Source organism: Misgurnus anguillicaudatus, chromosome 21 (assembly GCF_027580225.2).
Source record: "Misgurnus anguillicaudatus chromosome 21, ASM2758022v2, whole genome shotgun sequence".
Lineage (NCBI taxonomy): Eukaryota > Metazoa > Chordata > Actinopteri > Cypriniformes > Cobitidae > Misgurnus > Misgurnus anguillicaudatus.
The window spans coordinates 16,963,645-16,970,000 of record NC_073357.2 but is presented as its reverse complement, the minus strand read 5'-3'; the positions used below and the strand labels follow the sequence as shown (position 1 = coordinate 16,970,000).

General features: G+C 40.2%; 2 non-coding genes and 2 pseudogenes across 2 annotated transcripts; all 4 read left to right on the top strand.

The window, feature by feature from the left end:
- Positions 1 to 5,266: 5,266 nt before the first annotated feature.
- On the top strand, positions 5,267 to 5,385 carry LOC141354393 (5S ribosomal RNA; annotated as a pseudogene).
- Positions 5,386 to 5,517: 132 nt separating this feature from the next.
- LOC141358017 (5S ribosomal RNA) lies at positions 5,518 to 5,636 on the top strand. Its single transcript, XR_012364506.1, has one exon. It is a non-coding gene; the product is annotated as a 5S ribosomal RNA (ribosomal RNA).
- A 129-nt stretch (positions 5,637 to 5,765) lies between these two features.
- Positions 5,766 to 5,884, top strand: LOC141357774 (5S ribosomal RNA). Its single transcript, XR_012364261.1, has one exon. It is a non-coding gene; the product is annotated as a 5S ribosomal RNA (ribosomal RNA).
- Positions 5,885 to 6,013: 129 nt separating this feature from the next.
- Positions 6,014 to 6,132, top strand: LOC141354396 (5S ribosomal RNA; annotated as a pseudogene).
- The last annotated feature ends 224 nt before the right edge of the window (positions 6,133 to 6,356 follow it).

The window sequence follows — 6,356 nt, the reverse complement described above, 5'->3', positions numbered from 1 at the left end:
AATATGGTTGATGTGTGGAGGGAGAGAAATGAAAAAAGAAGAAAGTATTCTAGAAGGCAAATGGTGGGCAATTTTTTGTGTCAAACGAGAATAGATTATATATTGTGTTCACAAAATATAGAATGCTTTATGACTAATGTGAGAGATTAGGAAACAAGTTTAAGTGAACACAAACCATTATTAATGCAAATTGATTGGAGCATTATTAAAAGGGGGCCGGGGGTGTGGGTTTTAAATGCTGAGGTGTTAAAAAGAGATAGCTACGTTCAAGACATAAAAGAGCTGATAGAAAAGGAAAAAATGAATGAAATGTATGTAGAAGATAAAAGAATGTGGTGGGAGAATGTAAAATTTTTAATTAAAAGTCACACTATACATTTTTGCAGATTGATAGAGAAATGTAAAAGGTATACAGAAAAAGAAACAAGAAAGAACTTAGAAAATGAGTTAAACCAGAAGGAGAAAGATATGACAAAGATAAAAGATTTGGAAGGCAAACTTAAAGATTTAGAAGAGGAAAAATATGAAGGAGCACGTTTAAGAAGTAAAGCCCGATATATAGTGGAAGGCGAAAAATGTACAAAATTTTTCTTTAACTTAGAAAAAAGGAAGGGAAAAGCTGAAATGATAAAAGCTGTCAAAAAGGAAAATGGAGAAGAAGCAACGAACAGTGCAGAAATACTAGAAGAGATGAAAAGGTATTACGAGAAATTATTTACAATGGAAGGGGAGCTAGATGAAAGTGAAGAACTGTATAAAATAATTGAAACAAAAGTAGAAAAGGAAGACAAAGGCATGGCGTTGCCACATTAGTCTTGAAGTGGCTCTCGAATCGAGTCAGCGCTCGCTTACGGCCACACCACGCCTGCTCTCGTATGATCTCGGAAGCCAAGCATGGTCGGGCCTGGTTAGTACCTGGATGGGAGACCGCCTGGGAATGGCTCATGACCCCCGCAAGTCCCTATCCTGGGTCCCGATCACCTTGGAAAAAGCCAAGTAAACAGATCAGTAGGACGGTGGAGGGAGGACATGTGTTAGATATTGGTGGGGCCAAATAGAGGTCAATGTTTTCTCACTTCAGAACATCAATTCTAAATTTACTGTTCTTTTTATGTTTTTGTGAGTAAGACCATGAAGACTAGAATCTTTGACTTCAATGTTTTATTAAGTATAATATGATGTCTGTCACTTAATGTAACATACATCATGCTTTAATGAAAACAATAAAAAAACAAGCAATGTAACAAATGTTTTTGCTCATATCTATTTGATGTATGAATGGATGCACTTTACAAATAAACTTGAGACTTTTAGTTACAATGTTTGCAAGATCACTGAAAAAATCTAAGAAGCTATATTAGGGCTACTTGAATAAAGTGTAATTTGCTCATATCTGACATATTATTCACTCTATATGCCCTATTCGCCCTCTAGAAAGCATGAAAAATGTACACATAAAATGGCCTTAATGGAATTTTAGAAAAATACTTAATCTTTACCATACTGGTAAGTAATTCAGCCTCTGCTATACTCAATACAGTTTCATGTGACAGTCTTTACCTCTATTAAGTGGACAAATGGAGAACAAGAGAGAGGAATCATATATTCGGAAACATTCTTTTTTTATTTGTTCAACAATATATATCTATAGAAATAAATAAACAACACAACAATAATAACAATAACACAGGTCACAAGGTAAACAGAATAGAATTTACATTAATTATTAAGTAATTTAGCAGAAAATAGCTAAATAGGTACTAATAAGTTATTATTTACAGGATTCTTTTTAAGATTTATACATGTACACATTGAACAATATACAATATAAGTACAATCAGTGTTGGGGAAAGTTACTTTCCCCAATACTGTGTACAATATATACAAGGGGATGAAGTAAACTAGGTCTGATCCAGGTCTGAACCAGGTACAAGCCATACCCCAGAAATCTGCTATTGTGATTTGGGGGATGTAGTTGGCCCTCTAATTGTTATTTGTCTTCATTTTTAGTTCTTCATCTACTACACTTTTGAAGTGTTCGAAACTGTTGAACACAACACCTTCAAAACCTGAAGTGGTGGACTTTCTAGTTGCTGGGCAATACGTAAATATTTTTCGGCTACTTTCAGCAGCCTTGTCTTTGGACGGCGTGTACCTGCCCACCACACTGGGGTACTTGGTAGGCCCCACAAGGCTTCGGGGATTTATGAGGCTTGATTGGTCTGGATGTCAGCGCAGGAGGCGGTGCGAAAGGTATGAACCCTTGACTGCTGGATGCCCCACAGAGCATCATGGATGGTCCCTGTGGCTATGCAGGAACCACTACAAGGACAGGTGCTTTTGACGCTCTGGGTGGGATGTACGTGGCCACAGGGGGTTTAGGTTGAATGGGCCGGTTCACAAACTCTTCCACATCTATCCTGCAAAAATAAATCATACATGCGATGATGAGTTTAATTCATAAGAAATAATGGGTATGACTATCAATTTACATGGTTTGTTGTGTTTAAGTTTAAACCATTCAGCTGATGAATTCAGTTATGTTCACATGTAAGCAATAAGGTATGAGAGGCTGTGCTGTATCGTGAATAAGTAACGGCTGAAGGGGTTGCAGGCACTCCGCTTCGTGTCACTTATTCACGACACAGCACTTGCCTCAAGTACCTTATTGCTTTTATAAAAAAGTTACCACACAATATTAAAGTTAAAAAATGTATTAGTGCAACTTTAATGAAGTTATATCAGTAAAAGCATTTCTTCCGCTAGAAAAAATAGTCCCTGACCGTGAACAAGAACGTTCCAATGTGTAATATGCATGAAAGCTCACATAAAAACAACAAACTGATCTCAAACTTTGTCTCATTCTATGTTTATGTTTATACGTTTGGTTGCTAATGGTTTTACAGCTTACCTCCGCTTCTGATCATGCCTTTTTCCAGCTGCATGACATAGGCTCTGGTACTGAACCTGAGGTCGATCTGGAGCTGGAAGGGATTCTGACAGAGTAGGAGCTGCTGGCATTGGTTCTTCTGACAGCACTCGTTGGTGGGGTTTCACCTTTGGCATTACGGTTGCCCTGTAGTTAGCCTTGGCATTCAGATTGGGCAGTTGAGGAGCATCATATCATTCTTGTTGTAGGCCAGCACTGCACTTGCAAGGGCACTCATAAACACCCCATAGTTGGCATGGCTCTGTTTGATGACAACAGCATCCCAGCGTGCAGCCAGTGTCGGATGTCCAGTCGGATCACAGTGCCCTTCTGTGCCCAGTCCCTGAACAGATTCTCCAGGAAGGACGAAGCACTGTCACAATAAAAATTTTCAGCATGTGTTCTTTTTTTTTTTTAAGACAAATATTATCAGGGTATATGTATGTGTTATTACCTACCGACAACAGTTGTTATCTGCATATATGACAGCTGGTGCAGGAGCCCTAGCTCATTCAAAGAGGGCCATCAGACCTTTGGCCATACGTCTGTAGCACCCCTCAGACTCAGCTGCCACCACCACTGTGGTCAAGAACTGGCCCCACTCGTTCAGCACACTGGTGATATACTGCATGGTGCCCTGGCCATCACCATATATCTTCTTAAGGACCTGGAAAACACAAAGCAGAACATTCATTTGATAGTTTCTATCAATAACCTGTCTGCCCAATATAATTGATATGAATTACAATGCATGTACATTTTGTATACATCACATTTGAACGCTGAACAGTGAGGCCAAAGTCCCTTATTCAAAACAATAGGTTTGCTCAAGTCATTTTAAAGTGACTAAACAAATATTAAGTCTACTGAACTTCATGAATTTATACAATACACATACCTTTTTTGTGCCATCAATGCAGAGGATTTCTCCAGACATCTTCTCCATCTCCATGATCATGTGCGCACGCCTCAGCACACGGGCACAAGGAAGGGTGTAAGTACCAGCAGCTTTGACAAAGGACAGGATGCTCTTCTGAGACGATGCAGATCCATCCATACACTGCAGCTTGGCCTCTCCCTGCCTGTACAGACGGATGCATGGGTACAGGTGTTGTTTTTGGTGGCTGCTCAGATGCTTTTTCACTGAGAAGCTTTTCCCACACACTTCACACGCATGTTCCTTTGGAAGATGAAGCTGCATGTGCCGAGTCAGGTTGGACTTCACAGAGAAACTCTTTTCACGCACTTGTGTCCCTCCACATCCATGATTTCTATTTGTTGTAATAAAACAGAAACATATTCAGATTGGTTTCTTCTTTTCAAACTGTACAGGGGACTAAACACTGGAAAACCAGGAGATGCAAAACATGTACACAAGTAACAGTACTGCTAATACTATTACTTAAAGTAGAAGTAAAAAGGTATTTTATTGATGTTATCAGATTTACTTTTTAATGTGATATTTCATATGATTAGCTGAAAGTACAAAAGGTAATGGTTTTATAATTGTAGACTTTATTTTTGCTTGCCTTGTGTTTTCAGTGTTTTAACATGTTATTGACTGTTAATGGATTATCATATTGTACAGTATGTAGTCAGTCAATTCCAACAGGAAAAACTGGCATTAGTATTACTAGCAATAAGTAAAATCTACCTGTATTTGGATAGTAGGTTAGTCTTAATGTCCAGCCCTGATTGTGTTTGGGTATTTCCAAAGTATTTAATTTGAGTAAAATATTACAAAGACTCGAAGAACTGCAGTTTACGATACACGTTAGCAGTTAACTTAGATGGGCGATTATATTTTCTCTATTAAAGCTTTTAAAACTTTAATAACTTTGTAATTACTGCACGTAAATCCACGCGAATCCATACAAAAAACAGTTAGAAAGCATTTATATGAATATACTGGTAAATATACTCGACTTACCTCTTGTTTGCTGTAACCGATCTCAATCAAACGATGATAGTAGTGTTATTTACGTTTGTCACTCGCGTGATGCACTTAATATTCAAAGCAACGGCGCCATCTGATTGGTGGGTTGAGGAAGCGGCCTGCTCAACAGAGCTCAGTGATTGGTTGGTTGAGCAGCTCAACTTGCTCAACGGCGCTCAATGATTGGTCGGCATAGGGACTTGGAGGAGAGAACGCCTGGGAATACCAGGTGCTGTAAGCATTTAATCATTTATTTAATCATTTATTTAATTAATTATTTATTTATTTAATTATTTATTCATATAATTTTTTCCATAAATGCATCCTTTCTGTAAGCGTTCGCCCATGGCATGGCGTTGCCACATTAGTCTTGAAGTGGCTCTCGAATCGAATCAGCGCTCGCTTACGGCCACACCACCCTGGGCACGCCTTCTCTCGTCTGATCTCGGAAGCCACGTAGGGTCGGGCCTGGTTAGTACTTGGATGGAAGACCGCCTGGGAATACCAGGTGCTGTAAGCATTTCATTATTTATTCATATAATTATTTATTCACATAATTTTTTCCATAAATGCATCCTTTCTGTAAGCGTTCGCCGATGGCATGGCGTTGCCACATTAGTCTTGAAGTGGCTCTCGAATCGAATCATTGCTCGCTTACGGTCACATCACCCTGAGCACGCCCGCTCTCGTCTGATCTCGGAAGCCAAGCAGGGTCGGGCCTGGTTAGTACTTGGATGGGAGACCGCCTGGGAATACCAGGTGCTGTAAGCTTTTAATTATTTATTTAATTATTTATTCATATAATTTTTTTCCAGAAATGCATCGTTTCTGTAAGCGTTCGCCGATGGCATGGCGTTGCCACATTAGTCTTGAAGTGGCTCTCGAATCGAGTCATTGCTCGATTACGGCCACACCACCCTGAGCACGCCCGCTCTCGTCTGATCTCGGAAGCCAAGCAGGGTCGGGCCTGGTTAGTACTTGGATGGGAGACCACCTGGGAATACCAGGTGCTGTAAGCATTTAATTATTTATTTAATTATGTATTCATATAATTTTTTTCCATAAATGCATCCTTTCTGTAAGCGTTCGCCGATGGCATGGCGTTGCCACATTAGTCTTGAAGTGGCTCTCGAATCGAATCAGCGCTCGCTTACGGCCACACCACCCTGAGCAGGCCCGCTCTCGTCTGATCTCGGAAGCCTAGCAGGGTCGGGCCTGGTTAGTTTTTGGATGGAAGACCGCCTGGGAATACCAGGTGCTGTAAGCATTTAATTATTTATTCATATAATTTTTTTCCATAAATGCATCCTTTCTGTAAGCGTTCGCCGATGGCATGGCGTTGCCACAATAGTCTTGAAGTGGCTCTCGACTCGACTCAGCGCTCGCTTACAGCCACACCACCCTGAGCACGCCTGACTGGGTACGTGCCAGGAAGTGAGTTGGCAGTAGATTGTGAGGAAGGCTCACCAAACGTGTTTTTCTTTTGTTTTA